This window comes from Strix uralensis, chromosome 5 (genome assembly GCF_047716275.1).
Source record: "Strix uralensis isolate ZFMK-TIS-50842 chromosome 5, bStrUra1, whole genome shotgun sequence".
NCBI lineage: Eukaryota > Metazoa > Chordata > Aves > Strigiformes > Strigidae > Strix > Strix uralensis.
In genome coordinates this window covers 88,386,974-88,409,503 of record NC_133976.1, presented here as the reverse complement: position 1 = coordinate 88,409,503, position 22,530 = coordinate 88,386,974, and the positions used below count along the sequence as shown (strand labels likewise).

Below are 22,530 nucleotides of genomic sequence, written 5' to 3'. Positions count from 1 at the left end.
ATAGAACTGGAAGTGGCACTTAATCTTTGAACAAAAATAATAGGTAATGGCTAAAAATAGTATTTCCTGTTTCAACAATAGAGTTAAATATTGTGATGGATATTAACTGCAACAAGGTAGACTGGTCCAGAGCTGGAGGCTCTGACCATTCGTATCCACTGACCTCCTGGCCTACTTCTTTGTTTTCCTTTAAAGTACCACTCTTGCATGTGTGTTTGCTAATAAACCACTAATGCAAACCAAAAAGCTGTTCTTTAAAGGGAAAATCGGAGCTTTTTTACTGCATAATAATCTCACGGTGATTTCTAGAACTTATCCTGGTCTCGTGTAGCTCAGCACAGACTGCTGAGCTGTATTCAGGTCGTGCCTCGATCTGCACGAGTGGTTGGTCCCACGCGTGGGCAAGAGCATCCTTGCACCAGAAAGAAAATGATCAGGTCTGTTTCTGATTATTTAACAGTGTTTGAAGTGTTTCAGCATCACTGCTAGATAAATGCCTTCATATTAAGGTCAGTGAAGAATTTGCCTCTCCGATAGCCCTGGCCACAGCCTCTCAAGGAGCTGTTGAATTATGAGAGCTGGTAATTATCTGCCTACATCTGTGGCCTGGGACTCGTTGACACTGAGCACAAAGAAGAGAAGAAAATGACAAATACTCATCCAGAAGCACGTCCTCTTGGAGATGTTTGCTTTCTCCTCTGTTTCTTAGGGTAAGACTGGCGAGTTTGGGGTGTGGAGAAAACAGTGACTAATTAGCTAGTGCATATCTAGCCCTTGAAAGATGGAAAATATGGTGTGGGGATGATTTGAATTAAGTGCTGTTATTCCCTGCTATTAAAGAAATTGCTTGCCTGCTCTGCGTCTCGAGTGGAGTCGTAGGCGATTTTAAAGCATTATTTCAACTCTGGTTTAGGTCTGTTTAAGCAGAAGGGCCAGGGAAAGTCTTTCAGTAGGAAAACATAATAGGTAAAAATTTTCTTGTTTAAGCCTTTTTTTTTTTTTTTTTTTTTAGTAGCTGCAAAATCTGTGTATATGGGAGGGAGGAAAAGGGAGTTGAACGAAGCCGAGCGAGGAGCTGTGGTGTGAGGTAAAATTCTGATATTGTTCTCTCATGCCACCCCGCAAATACATTTGCATTTAAAATTTCCGGGTGAGCCAAACCGTAGGGCCGGTGCAGAATGCTAAATGAAACCTGACAGCTAACTGGGAAAACGCTACGGAACGGTGCCGGGCATTCCCTTGCTCGGACAATCGAGTTGGAGATTGTTTCTTGTAAAGATTGTGGCTCTGAAACAAAGACAGGCGCAGGAAAAAAATGGGGCATTGATTGTATTCTGAGCTATTTTCTCTTGAAAGATGTTTACTTTCTGTCACATTATGCTGTGACTGCTGGAAGACTCACAGGAACTGTAAACCCCAAGTCCCTTCCTGCCCATCAACTAGCCACAATATACTCCTTTGTGTCGCTCAGGCTGAAATTCAATCTGCTGGGGGGGACTGACGAGTGGTTCGGGGCACAGTTTTGATCTGAAAGATATTGGGTGTCACCAGGGAGGTACCCTCCATGCTGCGCGTGCGAGCAGGCGAAGCAGCTGCTCTTCTGGGGAACTTGGTGATGCATCTCCTGTACAAGAATTAAATTTATTTATGCTCCATGGTGGCGTGATGTAGAAGCCAGGATGATGACAACCGAGGAAGGAACGTGAAAGGCATCAGAAGAGCTGGGTGGGTTTTTCCCTCTTGGGTGTCTGCAGTTATTGGCAATGAAGTGTCCCTCTGCAGACAGCCCGAGGGTGCAGAACAATCCGAGGAGGCTGAGGGGTGGAAACAGGAAAATAAAATGGACGGTAGGTTAATGTGTGTGAAAGAGCACCCGCAAAGTCACGGGCTGAAACAAATCAAGGGCCACGGCTGCTGCAGTGAGGCAGTAACACAAGGCAGCTCAGCTGTCCCCAATACCCCGGTGATGAACAGAGGAGTAACGGGGATGCGTCTGGCTCCCTGGCTTAAATACAGGACACCTGCCCTTGGAAAGCTTGAGAGGGAAGGGAAAGAGCTGATCAGGAGAGTGAGGGGACTGATTTCTGAGGAATGAGTAAAAACACTTAGTAGAGATAGGTTAAGAAGCAAAGATACCAACAATTTCAGGTGTGGGTACTCAAGAGATAATCACTCAGCCTTTGCAAGAGGGTGCAACTAGACTTAACGGGCTGCAAAAGAGAAGGTAGCTTGAACATCAAGAAAAGCTTCTTGATGGAATGAAGCTAAATAATCTTCCATGAAAAACGCTAGTAGCCTTGTTGGTTGGGGTTTTGTAAAGCTCCCAGAGAGCCCTGGAAAGTGTTCTGCAGGGCTGGCAGCTCAGGGTCGCATCTCCCCTGGCTGAACTGTGCCTGGGGATTAGGGTGGAGGTTTTAGGAGCAAGGCTCTGTAGTTAAGCAGGACAACTCAGTCAGAGTCAGCTTCTCAGCTCCCCTCTGTGGTCTGCAGGAGGGGACGGCGGCGTTCTCTGGAGCTTGGATTAGATGCCTGTGGGGAGGGAGATGGACTGCGTGAATTAGTAGGTCTTATTCTATCTTTTTAGCCTGTGTTCCAGGAAATACATGAACACTTACCTTGCTGGCAGCTGACACGCATGCTGTTATTCTGTAAAACAAATGCTACAGCATCTCGTGTGCCTTTCTGACCAGGCAGTGAGGAAGGATGGGAGGAGGGAGGTGATGGAAGACACTTTCCTGTGGTGAGCACAGCAGGCCGGGCTAGAAACATTGCTTGGTCTACACTGACTGTTAATCTGTGTCCTTGGACCCACGTTGAATCCTCCTCTTGAAGAAAAGCTAGAAAGCAACAGGCTCAGGGTGTTTTCCTGCTTTTAAGCTGTTATCAGGGGGGGGAAAAAAAAAGATATTCTTGGACAGCAGTTACCTCTTCCCTTGCTGAGTCCTGCGGTAGACGCAACCTGGTGTACTTGCTGAAATGCCAAGAGCAGCTTCCGAGGGCTGCGTAGCTCTGCTGGAGTTGTAGGTGATGCACAAACGGCTTCGAAGGGCTGAGGGCCCTGATCCAAAATGCGCCGCAGTCGGGGGAGAGGCTGCTGCTTTGGATCAGCTCCAGCAGTTCTTCAGTCCAAGTTCTTATGTTTGCTTGGATTTAATCAGTTTCTTCAGGATTAAGGTATTTTTTAGAATGTGGTTCCAAGAATATAAAGAGGTTGCAATTTTGAACTTAATTAGTTTTGTGGTGTTACTGTGTACTAGTGATAGTGTTCCAGGTCTGTCTTCAGATACGAGGTGGGTCAGTTCATGAAAACTCTGATTATTCACTCAATACTGTGATGTATGATAACGTACCTCTCCCGTGTGGTTTGGTGTCTTAACATACAGTCTTCCCTCCACCGGATTTCTTGTTGTATCCCAGAATAAACCAGAGTTTGTATAAATTAGACATGTTCCTACTGCAGAACAGGTGGAGTTAGAAGTGCTTGAAGATGGTATGTTGTTGCTAGATAGGGAGGGATATTTTTATCCTGATTCATAGTGGCTGCATTAAAGATTTGAGACAGTTTGTCTTCAGTGTGAATGGTTTATTGGAGGTCAGGCAGGGAAAACACTGACAAACAGTTACAGTGCTGGCTTAGGGATGACTCTCCTTTAATTAAGTGTAACTTGAGTCGTAAAATCTCCTCATCTGCTGACTTGGTACCAGGTTTTTGCTTCCTGTGTTGTCCATTTGAAGTGGAAAGTCAGAAGAAAATAAACTATGAAATTGTGTTGTCTTGATTGCAGAGGAAATCAGAAAGATGAGGGAAGTTAAGCGTTCTTCCAGAAGGTGCATTAACCCAACTTGGATGTGCTCATCCAGCCCCTCCGTCAGCCAGTACTGCTGGTTTTCCTTTCACCGCTATATTAATTTTTCTTTCTGTAAAATATTCTGTTATGGTTCTCTCCAGGACGAATGGAGGGCCACTTCTTTTTTCCTTTGATTAACTACTCATATCCTGATCTAGAGAAATACCAGCGAACTGGTTGAATTTGGCAGTTTTCACTGATTCCAACAAGTAAATTAACTTCCCATCCAGTTGTCGCTGTAGGAGGAATACCCACTGTTGTGTGCGTTAGTTCATACGGATCACTTGGGTTTATAGTATCAGTTACTCTTCAAAGTACATACAGAGAGTCTTGATTCCCTCCTGACTGCTCCACTGGTGGTTACCATGACTCTGTGGTCATGGTTTTGCTTGTTTGTTTTGCTGTGTTTTGTGGTGTGGTTTTTCTTTTTTGTTGATTTGTTGGGGTTTTTTAATTTATTTTAATTTTTGCTCTGGAGGACTAGGCAAAGGCTGCTGTTGGCAGGTTATCGGACTTAACAAATAACTGGGTTGGTTTGGCATAGCAAAACCTCTACTCTTAAATAAAGCATCGTTCCCGGTATAAATAATCCTGTAGTGTATCGTATCAGTGAGGTCTGAATCAGTTGAATTCAGAGTGCCAGGAAAAAGGCATTCTTGTGGTAATTCTGGCATCCCTGAAGATAGAAAGTATTGGAAAACTTGAGAGCGCTTGTTCTCATAAAATATCCAAGCCAGTTTTGTATAACTGAGAAGCAGCTTGGAAAGTTCAGATAAGAAGCCAGATGTTGGCCCAAACTTGTGATATTTGCTTGCACGGATCAAATTTGGCATTACAGCATGCTTCCCAATTAATTCTGTAGTGTGTAATTCCAGCATGAGTTGATTTTCCATTTTATTCTGCATGACTTTTGTTCATTCATCATTATGAAACAATTTCCTGGAGATACTCAGGCTGAAGTATGTGTTTGCATGACTACCAGAGTTGTCTGTGGTTATACAGACAGGAGAGAAAATATTAATGCAGGTTAGAAGATAATTTTTTTCCCATCTACAGCACTGTGAATACCTTGTTACAGACATCGAGGATTTCTCAAAGTTTACCAGAAGGTTTAATTTGAAAAATGGTCCCAGCCAGGAACAAGATGCAAGGTTTATGCTTAGCTTATTTGGGTATAGTAAATTCCTTTTGCTCTTTTTAGGCTCAAGTTTTTAACATTGATAATAGGCTACTGGCATCATCCCTTTTCACTCTTTTGCTGGGAAAAGAGTAGCCAAAAGAATATTTATTAGCTGGTTTAAATTTGATTAGCTTGATTTCCCTTTCATGGAGTTTTAACAGCGTTCAATGAGAGATGCAACTGAACTGCAGAGCCATTCTCTCCCCCAGGATACATCGAGGTCTTTCTTGAATTCCCATGAAGGTTTCCCAATTGTTCACATTTTAATCCTGGCCCCTCATAATTATTTTGTAGCATATGGAAAGTCCCGTAGCTGCTAAGTCTGGTAGCCTTTGGTAGCCTTTGTCGTGCTTATTTAACAAATAGTTCCAGTCCCTTATTTATCTGCCTCGGTATCTCTTGTTTATTGATGACTGGAATTTTTTTCTGCCTTTAAACCTTTAAGTTGAGGAGCTAAGACCACCCTGTGCTAGGCAGAGTACAAGCACAAAACAAAGGACAGTCCCTGCCCTGCACATTAACACTTTCTTTTTATGACTAAAGGCGGGAGATTCCTCTTAACTGATCTGTACTCAGCCCTCTCCAGGCTCTCAGTTGCCACTTTAGCAGCATTTAGGTATCCTAGAGAGTAAATCTCCAGTTTAGGGAAAGCAATCTAAAACCCAGCATCACTGTTGCAAAAACAAGCCTTGTTCTTGTTGGAAGCTGTAAAAATTTTAAGTTTCTAAAGCCTACCTATCATCTGTGTGCTTAGGCAAAAATGGGATGCTGTTTCTTCTTCTTTGCCTTGCTTTTCCTCTCACTGAAGGAAATGGGCTGATGAATGCTCAGGCAAAATGTGCCCCTCCTATTGTCTGTCTTCTTTGCTTGCCTTCTTTGAACAGCTTCTTTATTCAGTGTTAAACAACAGGAGAAGAAAACCACCACTGCAAATGAAGATACTCTTCTTCACAGGATTGCATGATATTAGGATGTTCTTCTTCCCCCATAAATGGTCAAAGTAGAACGGTTCCTTGCTGGCCTTAAAACCTGTGATGGCAACAAGAATGGTGAAAGCACATTGAAATTACACATCATTGCATGGCTGAGCACGAGCTGCTCTATGTGGAGCACTCCGTGCCCTTTGGAGGCTACAGCCTGGAGTGGGATTTCTGTCAGCAGCAGAGGTTTGGAGGCAGGGCTTGGGGATGTCAGAGGGCCATTAACTGAACTAGGCTCTTTTCTAAGCATTCCTTGGTTTTCCTTTTGTCTTCTGTACCGGTGCTTAGACATATGCAGACATAGATACCCAGGCAGCCCACGATGTTTAACAGACCGAGCGTGAAGGCTGACCCGCTGCTCTTAAAACAGCGGCCACCCCTCTGCAGGTTCTGCCCCATGTCCTCCCTAGTGAGTGCCTTGTTCAGGGGATTAAATGGAACATGACCAAGGAACCAGCGCCAGGACAAGAGGGAATGGCCTCAAGCTGCACCAGGGCAGGGTCAGACTGGCTCTTAGGAAGGATTTCTTTGCAGAAGGGGTTGTTGGGCGTTGGAATGGGCTGCCCAGGGCAGGGGGGGAGTCGGCTGAAGAGTTGGATTGAGCCAGCGCTGAGGGATCTGGTGGAGTTGGGAACGGTCAGTGTGAGGTTCATGGTTGGACTGGGGGATCTTCAAGGGCTTTTCCAACCCAGATGATTCTGTGTGACTTCCGGAAGGATACATCAGGGATCTAGATGATGCCTTTCTCATACAGACACAGCTGGTGGCCAGAAGGTATGGGGCTTGCCATTCTTTTGATCCAGGACATTCTTTTGGTGCAGACAGACCCTGGACAGCTGCCGTGTGGTGATCCTGTCGCCAGCAGGTTCTGGGAAGGGTGGATGTGGTTTGTGCTGCTAGGACGTACCCCCGAATGCCTCTTGCTTCATGCTCTTACAGGGAACGTGGGGAATGCTACGTAGTCGTGAAGACCAATGGAGCAGCTGACGCATCTGCTGGAATTCCTGCTCTTTCAGCCTGAGCTTTCCAAAGCCTGGTGAGATATATCTGCTAGAGCCCTGAAGAGCTCGGAATGGCTATTTATCCACGAGTCCTGCTGAGCAATGTTTGCATAACTCGGGGCAGGGGCCCCGGTGGTTTGAGCTTTGGGTATGACCCAACTCTCTGCCGCTGTATGATCCCATGTAAAGTCTAGAGGCATCATGTCATGGTTTGGGATGGCCGCAGTGATGAGGAGGACTCCTCCTGGAGGGGCACAGGGAGTTTAGGCTTTGGCTGGCCCCCACAGCTCCGAGCACGCGTTCAGAGATCCCAGATACAAGCACATAAAAGCCTTTTGCTTAGGTTCCCCACCCCCTCGCCTTTTTTTTTTTTTAAACTCCTGCATCTGCTGTGTCGGGCAGTCTCCTGCCTGCCTCTACAAATGAGAAAGTAACGGAGCAGATTTATTAAGCTGATAGATTAAAGAACAGGAAATAACAGTGGATTTAGTGGAATTTGAAGACAGTTCTGACCTCTGAGGAGCACAGCATGGTGTGCTGGAATAAAGCTGAAAGATGGTGCCCTTGGTCATGGTGTCCAAAGTCACGGGGGATGTTTGAAGTAATTTAAGAGAGACTCACTTTGCTTATGTTTTAAAAACACCTTGTTGTTTTGCTGACTCTACAGCAAAGCCCTTATCTTCCTACCTCAGAAACAAAGTACAAAACCTTTAGTATGCTAGTGATGCAGTTCCCTCTCAGACCAACACTTGGTTCTTAATTTATTAAGTTTTTTGCTTCCTGAGAGGAAGTCAAATGGATTGTGGTGCTTTGGGTGATAGCAGGGGGTGCCTGGGAATGGTGAGTCCGGCGCTGTCACAAACAACCCTCGGTGCTCATGGCTTTGTAGCTGCTGAGCGTGGTGTGATGGGCTGGGGCTTACCCTGTCATCTTACAGACTTGAGTAAATTCTGGGAGAGCGCTTGAGTAAGAAATGTAAGTGCAGGGTTTATGTGAACAAGCGTGGAGAAGTCGAGTAACGCTCACGCGTTTAGACTTTTGCATTGAGTTTTTGGGGATGAATCTGGTCTTGAGGAGGGGATGCAGTTCGCCAGCCCTGCTGTACCTCAGTGCAGCTCCCTGGTACCGAAGCGGAAGGTGGGCGTTTGGCACAGCACAGCTTGATGTGGCTGTGACCTCCTGCCTTGTCCCAGCAAGGGACAGTGGCAGCAGGGAAACGACCTTCCAGTTTTCTTTCCTCCCTCCCAGGAAAACCTGTGCCTCGTGACGTCACCCTTAAGCTAAAGCAGTTTAAAAACTCACCAAGTCAACCCATCACCCTTGCCAGAGAGCAGAAATCTGGTCTTCGTTTCCATTAATTCTGCTTCAGCCACCAAACGCCCTTTGTATTTGGCCCTTAGGGTGATATTCCAGCTGTTTATTTTAAAGAGCCAGTCTGGCTAACGCCTTCTTGGGGGAAGAGCTTTCCTCTGACGAGGGATACCAAGCCTGGAGAGTCCCTTGAGTCCACAGAGGACATTCATATTGAAATAGAAAGAAGCAGAGCTTTTTACTGAATCGAAAATCCCCGTCTCCGGTGTGTTCGCTGGGTGACTGCTGCAGCATCTCAGTTGCTGTGCTCTCGTGGCTCCCTGGCAGCGCCTGGTTTGCATGTTTTCTGTGAACACAAAGGCATCTGTGTTAATCTTTCATTTTCCGGGCGGGTCAGTGTTCTCTTCCAGTCTCTGGCCGCCTCCTTTTTCTCAGCTTTTTTCCAAGGTGGAAGTCAAATTTGGTAAAAACGAGGAACAAATATGTGTAAGGGGGATTACCCCAAGTTTTCAAGACTTGAGAATTACTGTGAAAGGAAACCAAGCGGGGTTATGCCCTTCTTTACTTCTGTTTGATTTCTTTATAGGAAGTCAGATCCAGCCCAGGCTGTGAGTCTCTGTGATCACAGCAAGACAGGCTCTTGCATTTCTTTCTTCAGCAAAACCTGTAGCCTTCTGGTCAAATCCCACCAACCTTAGAAAGGCAGCAGATTATTTCAGCTCTTGAAGGACCTGCCTGCAGGCTGCTCCATCACTGAGGAAGATGCACTTGGGGGGCTGTGGGGAAGGGAGTGTTCCCCTTGTCTTTGATTTTGTTTTTCACTTTTGAGGGCTATTTTTGTTCGTGTGTTTTTTTTCACTTCCTTGAGCATCGCTATCATCTCAGAAACTAACTTTTTAGAGTATCTTTCTTCTCCTGCCCTTTAATTAGCAGATGAGAGCTACCAAACATCATCCCATGAACATTTCAGCAAACCCGGGACGTTCCTGGTGTATATATAAGGTAAACAAACAGAAGGAAAAAAACAGGAGTTTTTTATAGCAGTCATATAATATTAATAGTAGGCTTTCAACTTCTTCTGAGGCTTCAGAATTAATTTCGATGCAGGGAAGTAATTTTTTAATTACCTTTAAATAGAGCGCTAAGGAATACAAAAAGCTGCCTTAACTCTGTGTGGGGAACGGAGCAGCAACGACTCAGACCATCTTTCCTTGGGGACCGCTGCATTGTAGCTGTGTTGGTGAGGTCTTCAGTATTCAGAGTCGGATACCAACTCTGTGTGAAACAAATGGAGTCTGCCAGCCTTTTGTGGCGTCTTGTAAAAGCCTTTTTCTCCCTCGTTGTTTGAAAATGAAGGGAAATAGGGAGAAATTTTTTGAGTCGTCTGGTTTGCTGCTATGAGATTATGTTGAAACGCTTTCGCTACTCTTTAGTTACCCATGAATGATTGTGCCTAGAACATATCCTGAGAGAACATACGCTTCTGGTTTTGCTTATGCTTAATTACCTTTTTTTGTGCTGCCTTCCCACAGCACCTACCTCAGTCAGATATTGGTCTGTGAGTCTATGACCGAGGCGCCATAGTTTGAGAATAATGCAAAAAACCCCAGCAAATAATAGTTCAAAATCTTTAAATACAACTACTTTTACGCTGTTTTGTGGGTGCTTGGGAGCCTGCTTGATAAAACTTGGGAGGAAAAATTGTCCAACTTGTAGTTAATTTTTATTGAGGTGCCGTTGCCATTTAAGCTCAGAGAGCGCTTTCCCCAAGTAAAAACTCTGAGAAACTGTGCTCAGGCTCGTGCAGTCTCTCGAGCAGCTTTCAGATTTGGGGTTTGTGTTCTTTGGGGTTTCCCCCTCTTCGTTCTCTTTGCGTCTGAACCCTTGGCAGCTTTCCAGCATTGTTCTCCAACCTGGCGTGGAGGAGCGGTGCTCTCGCCGCTAATCCAGCAGAGATTGAGCGATAACTTCTGGGAAGGGTTAGAGGCACTGGCTCAGGATAGGTTCAGAGTCCCCCGCCTGCCCACACACCTCAGCTTGTGGTTCTTCCCCATTTTATGTGCCTCTTTCTTACTCAGTGAAGGGAAGCGCTACCAAAGCTGGCCATTGCTCTTCAGGATTCTTCTGATTCACATTTTTTTTGCAATTTTTTTTTTGGTTTTTTTTGTTGCGTGAGTGGAATAATTGATGCTCCAGTGTAAATACTATGGCCCTGGCAAAAGGCTCTGTCTCTCCCTTCATTATAAACCCTACACAGATGATTGTGTCTCTGTATAATGCAGAACAGTGACAAACAAGACTGCAGGTAACTTCATCCTCAAAGCACTTAACAGCCACTAGTGCCCGCCAGCATGGTTTTGATAAACTCTACAATGTGCCTTAATATCCACATTCTTCCTTCTCTTTGGTTATCACTTAAATTTTGCTGTTGTAATGCAGAGTTTTCATAAGATTTCCCCAAATTTGGTTTCACATGTAGCAAGATCTGGTTGGGTTGCGATCTGAAATCTAAATCGTGTTGCCCTTCAACTACTTGTGATACTCCAGTGTTGCATTTGTTTTCATGGAAGCTTGGAAATTCTCCGACCCTATCATCTTTTGTTGAAGAAGCAATTTTGTTCAGGTTTTAAATGCCTCCTACTTGCGTAGGGTTGTTACCCACTTACAAAAGGGTTGCAGAAATAGTGTTAAAAAAGTTCGTAGGTTTGTGTTTTCCTTGCACCACCAGAAAATTACGTTGAGGCTTTTGCTGAATGACTCAGATAAAGCGCAGCAAAGATGCTGTGCTGCCACCCGCTCTACAAGCTGCTGCTGCTGGTTAGAACATGGAGAGGCATCCTTTGCCCCAGCTCTTTCATTCTGCCCCTTTGCCAGCAGTTAAGTCTTGCATGTGTCTGCTTAGACTGCGTGAGACCTCCCTAACCCACTTCAGGCAACATCAGAAAGCTCAGGCTTAACTTCAAAATAGAATGGCTTCTCTTAGTGCTGGTGTGGCTGCTCCTCATCTGTCCCAGGCAGGAGGGATCCCTGGATCCATGACTGCTTTAATCCTCCCGCTTGCGTCTGCAAAGGGATCTGTTTGCACAGTGTGACAGCATCTAAGCAGAAGCTTAGACTGGTTTAAATAAATCCATTTAACACTAGGGCAGCAGTCATGTTTTGGCAGAACTAGAGTTTCCGTGAGCCTGGACAACGTGTTAGTTTGCAAAATGTTCACCTTTACATTGCCTGGTATTGTTTTTCCAGCAACTCTTTTCCTCTCCTCTGCCTGGGGAGAGGCGAACACTCGGGGCTTTCGTGGGTTTTTTGTCCACGTGTCAGGGAACACACTCCCAGAGCTCACAGGGTGCTGTGCAGGCAGCAGGCTGCCCGTGGTCTCTCAGCAGGTGGTAACTCTTCCTTTGGAAACAAACCCATCCATCCCTTCATGAGCAAAAATCTCAACAGCCATGGAAATTTTGGTAGGAGTGAAGACATGACAGTGCAAGTCTCTCAGGACAACGTGGCAAATTAAAATGGGAAAGAAAAAGAGACCACCACCCAGACTGAAAAGGGTCTTATTTTAAAAAGTTTAAAGTTGTGTAGAACTTTAGCCAAGTTGCGAACTAGTTGGGTGGTCCAGGATAACTTGTTGCTTTTACCAAGTGGAGGAGAATGGGGAAGAAGTTTTAGGTTTTTCTTTTACTGATGAATCAGGGTTCCTTTTTTCCTCCTTCTTTTTGTAGTCAGGATGTTTCCTTTTGGTTAAGCTGATACCAGTTTAGCCCTCAAGATGGTCTTGAGGCTTTCATGTCTGTATGCTCACAACAGTGGCAGCCTGGGACAAAGCAGTGTCGTGGTGGTTGATAAAGTGACGTTGTATTCTGGCTGTAGAATAACCAAAGGGAGGCTCTTAGTCATATTGCTGCTGGTGCAGGTGTTACTTGATCATGACTGTACTTATTAGCAGAACCATTGTATTCGACTTTATGTAAGTACATGGAAATAGACACTTAAAATGTGTATATACACACACACACATATATATACACATATACATATTCTAAGTTAGTAAAAAATAAGAGGTCTGGTAGGAACTCCTTGGAGTGAGAAGATACCAGACTGGCTCTTAGGAAGTATTTCTTTGCAGAAGGGGTTGTTGGGCGTTGGAATGGGCTGCCCAGGGCAGGGGGGGAGTCCCCATCCCTGGAGGGGTTGAAGAGTCGGGTTGAGCCAGCGCTGAGGGATCTGGTGGAGTTGGGAACGGTCAGTGTGAGGTTCATGGTTGGACTGGAGGAGCTTCAAGGGCTTTTCCAACCCAGATGATTCTGTGATACCTAGAGCCAGCAGCAGTGCTACAGCCTCCTTCGGTCCTCCGCTAAATGCCCAGTGTCAACTGGAATGATCTCAACGGACAAATATATATTAGATTTTTCTCTGATTAAATCACCAGGCGTCCTGCAGGAACAGCTTCCAAATTGTGCTCTCTTCAGCCGATAGGCTGGGTTTTCTTCCTTGATTTCCTTGCAGCTGGTGAGACAAACCAGCATCACACCTGCCTGCCATTCACCCGCCGACTTTGCCGGTGCCAGACCAGCTGTGCAGCAGCAGTTGCCATCTGTCTGGGGTGAGGACAGATTGCTGGTACAGAGGCTCAGGAAGTAATTAGAAGGCGAATTTAATTTGCTCTTCAAGCATGTTGAGGTCCAAGAATCTCTCCCTCCCCTCACCGAAAGAATTGGGGGGGGGGGGGGGAAGGAAGGAAAATTATAGGAGGGAAATAAAGGGAGGAGAGACTTGAGCTGCATCCTCGCCATCTGTCCGCCTGGACGCACGCAGCTGCTCCGCCACTGACAGGTTGCTGTCTCCCCACCCAGCACAGACAGCCAAATGACTTGCACCATGAACACAAACCACTGAAGATTAATCTGGGAGTAAATAGCCTGGTCAGAATAAACTGTACTCGGAGGCAGAGACTCTAGCTGCTCAAAAACATTCAATATCCTCTTCCTTCTTCTCTCACTTCTCCCTTCTCTCCACCAAAGATTTCCCCAGAATTTGGGAGCCAAACAGAATTTCAGTACATGTGCTTTTTCTGGATCAAATCCCGTACCTCTGAATGCAGCAGTCTGGAACATTAGAAAGTTATCTAGAAGCAAAGGGGAATGGCCAGTCAGAGCTAAAGCGGGACTACTTCTGTGCTTAAAATTAGTTAAGGATGTGATTAAATGCTTCGTTAGCTCAGGACCTCCATCTGCTACCTGGGGCTGCATGGTTTGTGGCAGTCCCAGCTCCAGGGGTATGTGGAAGATGCCCTCCTTTTATTTATTAAGAATATATATTTTGCATCAACTGCTGTGGAAAACATGGAAAACAGGCAAACGTGGACTTCAAGGTATCTCAGTACTCAAAAGCAAAAAAAAAAAATGGGTTCCCCCGTGCAAGGTGTGTGGAGCCCACCTCTCCTCTCCAAGAGCTGCAGGCTCTTCAGGGTGGTCTCACAACCACCTGGGTCCTGATCCAGTATCTGTTGACATCGATAGAAAAATATCTTGTGTACCCAGTATAAAAAAACCGAGCGCAGCACTGTGTTCTGTTTTCCTCTCCTGGTGTTCCGAATGATCATAGAGATTTTCCAGAGCTTGGTCACTGACAAGTGTCCCTTCCTGAGCCTGAAGGACCATTCAGGCCGTTGTTAATCCCCAAGAATAGCTCTGCACTCGAGTCATCACTGAGAAATTGAATGTTGTTTAGAGGCTCAGGGTGTCTCTCACAACTGTTTAGAGAGTTGCTGATGGGACGACAGTTTTTACATCCCCAGTATTTGCACTGTAGGACTTTATTGATGGCAGAAACACAGCTGAGTTGAATCCAGGTGCTTTTTGTGATAGTTCTGTAATTGCTGCTGCTTCTATTCACATCCTTTTTTTTGAAGTCAGTTTATTTCCTGCATAAACCCTTCCCTATGCACTGCCTCCGGCATACCGACTCCTGACGCTGCTGCACAGTTTATCTCGCCTCGGGCTGGTTCAGTGGTGGAGGATCGATGGAGCCACATGAACTTGCCAGCTTCTGGGTAAGTCCAAGCCCAACATCCACATCCCCCAAACTCTGGCAACGGAGAGATTAGAGACTGGGGCTGTCTTCTCCCAACAGTAGTTTATCCTCTGCTGTCCAGGCACGTCATCCTCACTAGAGAGGAGCCCAAAACTGCTTTCATATCCTTTCCCCCTTTTATTCTGCAGGGGTTCAGGCAGCAGTACCCGCTTTGAGAACGGCAGCAGATGCAGGCTGGGGAGCTGTGTTCTCGTGTTACTGCGTTTCCTTGGGAAGCTTTTGACTAAGCAGCTGCTGTCTCATGCATAGTCAGAAGCTGAGTCTGAGAGTGTAGTAGAAACGTCAGAGGAAATATAAGAAGTCGCTGCCTCCAGCTATTTGCTACCTTTCTTCAAAATCTGCAGGGCTGGTGGAGCAGAAAGTTATCTCAGTATTGCATCTGGCAGCTTCCCCGGCACCTCACCTTCCCTGGCAGTGGAGCTGACACCACTGGATTTTGCACAAAAGCAGAGTGTAACACGCTCCCTCTGCCAGCTTTGCTTTGGTAGAGCAGGGGAAGGGGCAGAAGGGGTGCTAGTGTCGTTGTTTCTTAAATTTCTCTTCACCATCTCGGAAACCATCTGTAGTGACCCTAGGATGAACTGCCTACTTATTGTTCTTTTGGTTTTTCTTTTTTTTTCCCTCTCTTCCTTCACATTATTCAGTGCAACTGGCAATTAATTCTGCTTTCAGGGTGTATGACTGTAGAGAACTACCTGTGTAAGGATCAGACTATCTGTTGTTGTTGTTTTGTTTTGTTGTTTCTTTTTTCCCCCCTCAGCAGTCATGTGATCCTGGAAACTGAGAATTATGGAGTTTCACATTCCTTTTTCCTAATCCATGCCACCCAACCAAAATTTTCTTTTGCAGCCAGGGACTTGTGAGCATCTCTTGTAACACTCTGCTACAGGTCATGCATATGTCTCTAATCTGGAGGCAATGCTGGCATCATTAGGCTTGGTTATCCGTACTGTGGCCATAAGTAACCCCAGCTTTGCTCTAAAAATAGAGAAGCGCGAGTGGCTTTTGCTCTGGTGTGTGCCTGAAAGGTGCTGAGCTTGGTGGTTTGAGCGGAGAAGTCCGTGTTGGTGTTGGTGGCCCTTACAGCACGTCCAGCAAAGTCTACAGATTTGTGAAATGAGACAGATAAAGTTGCCAAGGGTGTTTGTGGGCTGTGACCTTGTCATTCTTTTTGCCATGCAGACTTTAAATTCTCGCTGCATGGGAAGTCGCTTCTGGCTCTGCTTTGCTGTCCGGTGCCTCTCTCCCCCTCTCCTGTTGCTTCTTTCAAAGCTTGCTTCTCGCTGGCCGTGCCAGGGAGCGAAGGGTCGGCTGAGAAGGCTGAGATATGTTTCCCTGAGCTGGTTAAGAGTCTCAGTTGCCCGGGATCCATCGGTCTTTTAATCTCTCCGTAGAGGGTTGCTGCTGTTCTTAATAGGAAGCTCCTGTTCACGGCGGATGTTTTTCACCTCGGCTTCAGAAGCAGCTGCCTTAAATGTGATCTGGCACCCCTGCAGAGAGAGGCTGAGCGCTGGGCTGGGAGAGGGGCCGGGGTTTGGATGGCTGTGGGCAGCACCTTCCCGCCGCACAGCGATTGCTTATAAATAGGAAGACAAATTGAAAGGTTCCCTTTTTGGTTTTCCATCTCCTGCAGTTCTTGGGAAGGAGGAAGGAGGCCAATAAGACATGTTGGCATTTTAGTGAAAAGCAAAGGCAGCTGAAGGAGAATGCCTCTTTTTTTGAGAAATGTTGCTGTAGAGATCGTGCCAGGCTGCTGTGCAAAAAAAAAAAAAAAAAAAAAAAAAAAAGTCCTGCCTGGATTTGCTTGGTTTTCAACTACAGGGGTGTCGGAGCTGACAGTCCCTGTCCGTGAGATTGCCTAAAGTGACTGAGCCAGCAAAGGAAACGCAGCAGGTGCTCAAGTGAAATTCTTCCAAAATGCCCTCGTTTACACTCACTGCACCCTTTCCCAGTAAAACCCTTCAAATGCTGCTTCAAAAATTCATGAGTTTGAGTGCTTTAATGGAAGCAAAGGAGACACCTTTCTGTTTTGTCCTGAAACGGCCCGTGGAAAGTTCAAAGGGAATTTTTAGTGTCCAGTTCACCCACCCAAAAACTCTTCTCCTGGAGCTATCTGAAGCTTTAATGTTTTACTGAAATTACTGTGGGATGTTGACTTTCAAGTGAGACCTGCAAATGGGCAGCCTGTAAAACCAAGGCACTAATACATCAAATATGAATTTAGCTTAAAATGGTGCACGTTATGAATAGGATTTTCCAGTCTTTTCCTGCTGAAAATGTTGAATATTTTTCTATCATTTTCATTAAAGCAGAGCCAGGGCAGTGCAGAAGGATGTAAAAATCTCGATCTGTAAAGACATTTATGAATTTGAGGGGCGCTGCTGTCAGGATTTTTGTTTTGTCTGTTAAGTTGTAGTCACCCCTTGAAAAATGTGTTACTGTTCTACCTCCACAATTAAATTCACAGCCTGCTTGCGGTGTGAAGATGCTGGCAGTGATGCAGTTGCATTTGCAAGCTTTGCTTGGGAGGTGTTTTCACGTAGCTGAATATGAATTAAACTTGGGGTGCTGTGAAATCCAGTTCACAAGGTGCTCTCTGCAAAACGGAGCATCGCCACCGGTGGCTGGGCACGCACGCTGGCGGTTATCTGCGCGCTGCTTGTCCCTGCCATCCGTTAGTCCTTATGTTTAAGGTTTGGTCTGTGGGAAATGGAGAATGAGAGAGGGTTTAAATATGAATTATTGGAGTTTTGAGTGTGGGCAGAGGTTTTAAGTAGGAGTTTTGAGTGTGGAGAAAGTCATAATCTGAGATGAGAGGGGGAGATCTTTTGGGGCCTTCAGACTAAGCTGATCCTGTAATTAGCCCCTTAGTTTCATTTTTGGTCTTTGTATGTTCTTTTTCTTTGTCTCCATAGAGTTGAATTTGACACTTTTTAATGCAGAGCTTTCTATAACTTTTTCATCTGACTTCTTTTAAGAGTAACACCAAAGATTTTTGGGATAAATTACCGCCTTTAGGTTTCTATCTTCATAAGTTGATGTCCTCAGAGATGGAAAAAGAGATTAAGTGTCAGTGTTGGAGCAGAAAAGAAACTCAGCAATACACACAACAGATACAGACTGTCAGCAAAAAAAATTCAGCTGTGAGAAGTCAGCATTAAAAACAATCTTCTTATTTGTCTGAGGTACAATGTTGCCCCAGGGAAAGTCAATAGGGGCTTTCCTATCTGTTTCTGTAGCCAGAATTCATCAGAATGCATCCTTTAGTTATAATTTGAATTTATAGTATGAGCTTTAATTCCATTGAAGTGGAATATTTTTTTAAAGGAGAAAGATTGGGGAAGTAAAGCCCAGAAGAGATACTGACATCTTTTATCTCTGGAAAAAAAAAAAAAAAAAGAAAAAATATTTTATACCTACAAATCTTTCACAGGTCTGAAAGAGTGAACCAGGTGTTTGCGAAGCTGGGTAGAGCATAGGCTGAACCCCACGGTCTTGCTTGTTGGGACCAGTTGTAGACTGGCTTGTTAAATGGCCGAGGAGGGAAAGGCCGAGAGCGCAGAAGGCCACTTGCTTCATAGACTGAAATAAGGCTTAGCTAGCCCACAGGAAAATCTACACGATGCAACTCGAGGAATGAAGCCAAGAGTACAGATGGTACATTTTACATTGATGTCTTTTCACTTCATTCTTCCTATGCACTTTTTTCCACGCTTCTGGCTGATTGAGCCGAGCTTGCAAAACTCTGAAAATAGTGACCAAGCCTTTGCAGTTCCCAGCCATCGATATGCTTCCTGGTCATCGCAGCCCCAAATTAAAATCTTCTGGTGGAAAACGGTCCGTAGCGGTGCTGCTGTGGGTTTTCACACAACAGGCCTTGATCACGTCAGCCTGCCAGGCTGATTGTAGTTTAATTGCAATCACCATTTCCAGCCAGTGTGTTGATTCTTGGCTTGCACCTTTGTAGACTGCAGTCACTGAAATGATAGAGCTGATTTGCCGGCCGCTCACGGCTGGGCTGAAAGACATACGCAGTCATACCCGAAATTAGAGTCCGTGTGACTGATTTCTCTGGCCGTAGCTGGCTGAGCCGTAGGTGTAAGTGGGGCAACTGCGTCAGCTCCACTGAAATACTGATTTATAGCAGCTCTTGTTGTCAGTCCTGAGAAGGAACTGCCGCTCCCTTCACTGAGCAAGTTCATGCTGTCTGACAAATGAATTTCACCCGCACTCACAAATAATTTTAAAGTACAGTCACTTAGAAAAGGAGGGCAGTTATATTAATGTATTATGTATAATGCACCTGTGATGCATGATCCTGTGGTCTACCCGATATTTTTGAATATTTTCTAGCATTTGGACAACTAACCTCTCTGCCAGAAGTAGCATTTTGGATTTGAACAAATTCCAAAATAACTGCTTTTTGAGCTGCATCACTAGCTTTTCCTCCTGAGCCTCACACACAGAATATACCTGGAAATCACACTGCCCTGTGGCCCAGAGCAGTTTGAGCTGAATCTGGATTTGTGGTAGCTTTGGGGGTCTAAAAACCTCTGGAGTGTGTTTCTTTCCATGCTGGTCAGGAGGTCTCTAAAGCTACAATGCGATGGGTACATCTGCAAAAGTATTTTAGGCCTTTCACAGTGATTCTCCTCAGAGACTTGTATTGCTGCTTTCCCCATAGCGAGGTGGAGGGATGGGGAGGTAGTATGCCCCTGAGAAAACTGTAAAGCAGTTCTGAAATTCTGCCCCTGGGAAATGCCTGCTTTAAGGCGTGGTATCAAAACTTGATAACAAAAGGCTGTATGAATTCTTGATTTGCTTTACCTGCCAAAATAACACACTGATTGCTCAGCTGGTGTGAGGAATATGCTTAATTACAGACTCCTGGAACTTCTGTACAACAGCATCAGGGGTTGGCTTTTTTCAGGCATTCTCTTTTTCCCTTTCCCCTGAACTATAAATAGTTTCATAGAGGATATTAGATGAAAGCAAGATAAATGTAATTCAGAAAGTTAAAAAAAAAAAAGAAAAGGTATACTTCATGCACGTATTGACAGAATTGCTGAGCTTTGATCATCGAAGTTAGGTTGATTTAAATGAAAAAGGCAGCGGAATTTTATTCTGAAATAACCCCCTCAAATCCTGAAGAATAGCACTATGATGTTGGTTTATTATCCTGGTTAATCAAATTATCACAGGTTATAGGCAAAATGGAGGATTTTTTTTTTAATCTGCTAGCATAGAAATGTCAAAGCAGGATCTCCAAGCAAAACACTATTTTCATACCCATGAGCATCTCATCTTTTGAGAACCAAATAGTTGTTATTACACTTTTTGTCCATAATCAGTGGGATTTCTCCTATACTTTAAATTAGAAGATTAAGAATCTTCCTCAATTTGCCTTCTAAGCAGAGAGGAGAAAAAAGCCAAAATTCAAGACCTATTATTTTAGGTACGTACTTTAATAGTATCCACTTCCAGCTGCGATCAGTTGGTCACAGCTTTTGGAAGCCCTCAAGGTCCTGACCGCTCTAGCAGTTTTGGCAGATGCTCCTCATACAAACCCAGCTGCATCAAGAAGGCTCTACTCCCATACAGCTTGCTTTGCTTGGAGTAGTTTTTTGGATACGAGTCCAACACCTCGCTGTGTCCAGGGGGGTTTTTGTTGGCACAGCATCTTTGTACCCAGTGTGCTATGCTCGTATCTTGTGCTTTTGCTACACGTCCCTCGCTGCAGATTTGTTCACGTGTCGTCTCCCAGCTGCACGTGTGTTGCTGAAAAAGTTGCTTTCCCTACCTTGCCCCCACCCAGTACTCAAAAATACCAGTTCGTGGCTCTGTAGCCCACAAGCTGCAGATAGTTTCTCCCATTCTGCAGGCTGTCATCTGAGCTCCTTAACGCATTGCAGTCAAAATGCACTGACTTTGCACAAGACCCTTATTTAAACTAACACCTCTGATTTTGACTAGAATAAGTGGTAACAGAATGAAGCTCACACCCATAGAGCAGACAAAAGGTGGGAGTATAAGGGGATTACTTACTTCTCTCAAACACAGGAAAGATTAACCTTACAATATATATTTTTAAACACATGCAGTTATTTACATCATTGCAAAGTGGATCTGACATACCACAAAACAAAAGCAAGAGGGGTTTGTACGGGGGATAAACGGAGCCAAAAAGGACATCTATATATTCCTACTTAGATTTAGCAGTGTGTTAGAGCTGGTACTACTCTAGGCAAAGTGCAAGGCGTGAAGAGCCCTGCTCAGAATGACAATGTGTGTGAATACTGCACTCTGTGTATATGTGTATAGAAATTTTTTTATAATTGTGTTTTATATTGACCAGTGATTTTTTTTTAAAAAAAAAAGCTTTAAATTATGAACATGTTTGTATTGTAAGTTACGTAATCACAAATTCTGTGCTGCACCAAGATACCCACTCTGGTGTTTTTTATTGTGTTAACAGTCATCTTGGGCACTTCGAGACCCAGGCGGTGACATTACAACTGTCATTTGAAGCCCTAAAGAATGCATTTATGCTATTTCTAAATGATGCATTTAAGACTGTTCTGGGCCTTATAGAGCAGCTGCTCTCCAAGGGTGACCACTGCAGATCATGCAGAACATTTCAAACCTTTTTCTGTCACCTCCTTAGTTCTGGAACCCAGAAACACTTGCACTGTGTGTGCTCACGGAAACTCTCTTGTCCTCTTTAGTGCTAAGTGTAACTCCTGGTGTTGGTGTCAACGAGTCACTCCCCTCAAAATAAAACAGAAAAGGGAAGAGTGCAAGAAGTGTTTAGCTCTGTCAGTGATGAGGTGGAACAGCACTGATTATTGCACTTACTTTACTTCTGTATGTGTCATGTGTGGGCATATTAGTGGACTCTTGAGAAACAATTTGTAGAATAAAAGTATTTGCAATACTACTTTTTGTTCATCTTCTGTTGCAGAGCTGCCTTTTTTGCAAGGGGCTGACTTTTTTCCAACCAAATTGTGTCGTCTGTCAAGAATTTTCATGTGACTCTCGGAAACCTGCTGTGGAGTCTTCCCTATTTGCTATTCAGTCCTGTTTTCTTCTCCCTTTAGCAGGTAAGCACATGTTTCTTCAATACTATTTGCAACTGGAAAATGTTTCCATTTTCAGACACCCGGAGAGTTCATTTTGTTGGACTCACTAGGGTTAACATCTCTTCCAAAATTTCCCACAGAACCCGCTGTATTTTCTGCCATAGAAAAATATCTGAGTAACAATGCAGTACTTCAGGATTTTTAACATCAGCTTGTGTCAGTCTATATCCCTGTAGCTTTAGCGCAGCTTAAAAAATGGTATGCATGAACTTTCAGCTGTGAATCTATTTACAGCTGAATCAGGGTTGTGAGCAAGCTATATAGAAAATTGCTTGAAATTCTGCTCTCTGAGAGAAGCCTCTAAATAACTTTATGTCCTTGGGGAAAAAAGCCCTGAAGTAGAAAGCCAGAATGGGTGATGCAAAAGCCCGGGTGTTACCCATCGCGACGACCTGGAGCTGAATGAGAGCGTTCAGATACTCTTCACCAAGATCAGAGTCAGACAGCCGTTGCAGAAACAGATTAAGCCGCCCCGGCTGCTGGTGCACTGAAGCAGAGGAGGAATTCTCAAATGACCTATATATGATTGATGTATATGTGGGTGTGGCAAGAAGTGGCACCGAACAGCTGAGCGGTAGTAATATCTTACACAGCTGCAGCTATTTCTGCAGAGGTGCTTGGCACAACCCTCCCGAGTTCCTTAATATTCTTTGCTAGAATTGCGTTTGAGATACAGTGTTTTTAGGAAGGAGGAAATTTTTACAGATTTCTTGAAATCACTTTCAGTAAATGCTAGTCATTAAAGTAGAGTGTGCGGGGGTGTGTGTGTGTGTGCTTTTATGTGAAAGGAAAGTAAATGTGCTTAATCTGTCTTTGGTGGTGTTCTGTTTTTCTTTTAGCTTTGTCATCGCATGTAGTAGCTCTTATTTCTTCAAAGCAACTTAGAAATTTTCTCAGAAAACAATTGCCAGTTTCCTGCTCCAAAAGAATTTTCTTTCTAAATATATTAAGAGACTTATTTTCTCTTAAAGATTT

General features: G+C 44.6%; 1 protein-coding gene across 2 annotated transcripts in view; it reads left to right on the top strand.

Annotated features, from left to right (window-relative positions):
- PRR5 (proline rich 5) overlaps positions 1-22,530 on the top strand; it is a 93,448-nt gene that overhangs the window by 2,282 nt on the left and 68,636 nt on the right. Inside the window, exons 4-6 of one of the 2 annotated variants that reach the window (XM_074872143.1) lie at positions 461-710; positions 1,013-1,087; positions 21,378-21,516. The gene's annotated coding sequence lies outside the window, so the exon portion shown is untranslated. The remainder of the gene's footprint in view (positions 1-460; positions 711-1,012; positions 1,088-21,377; positions 21,517-22,530) is intronic. The other variant, XM_074872144.1, reaches the window with a different exon arrangement.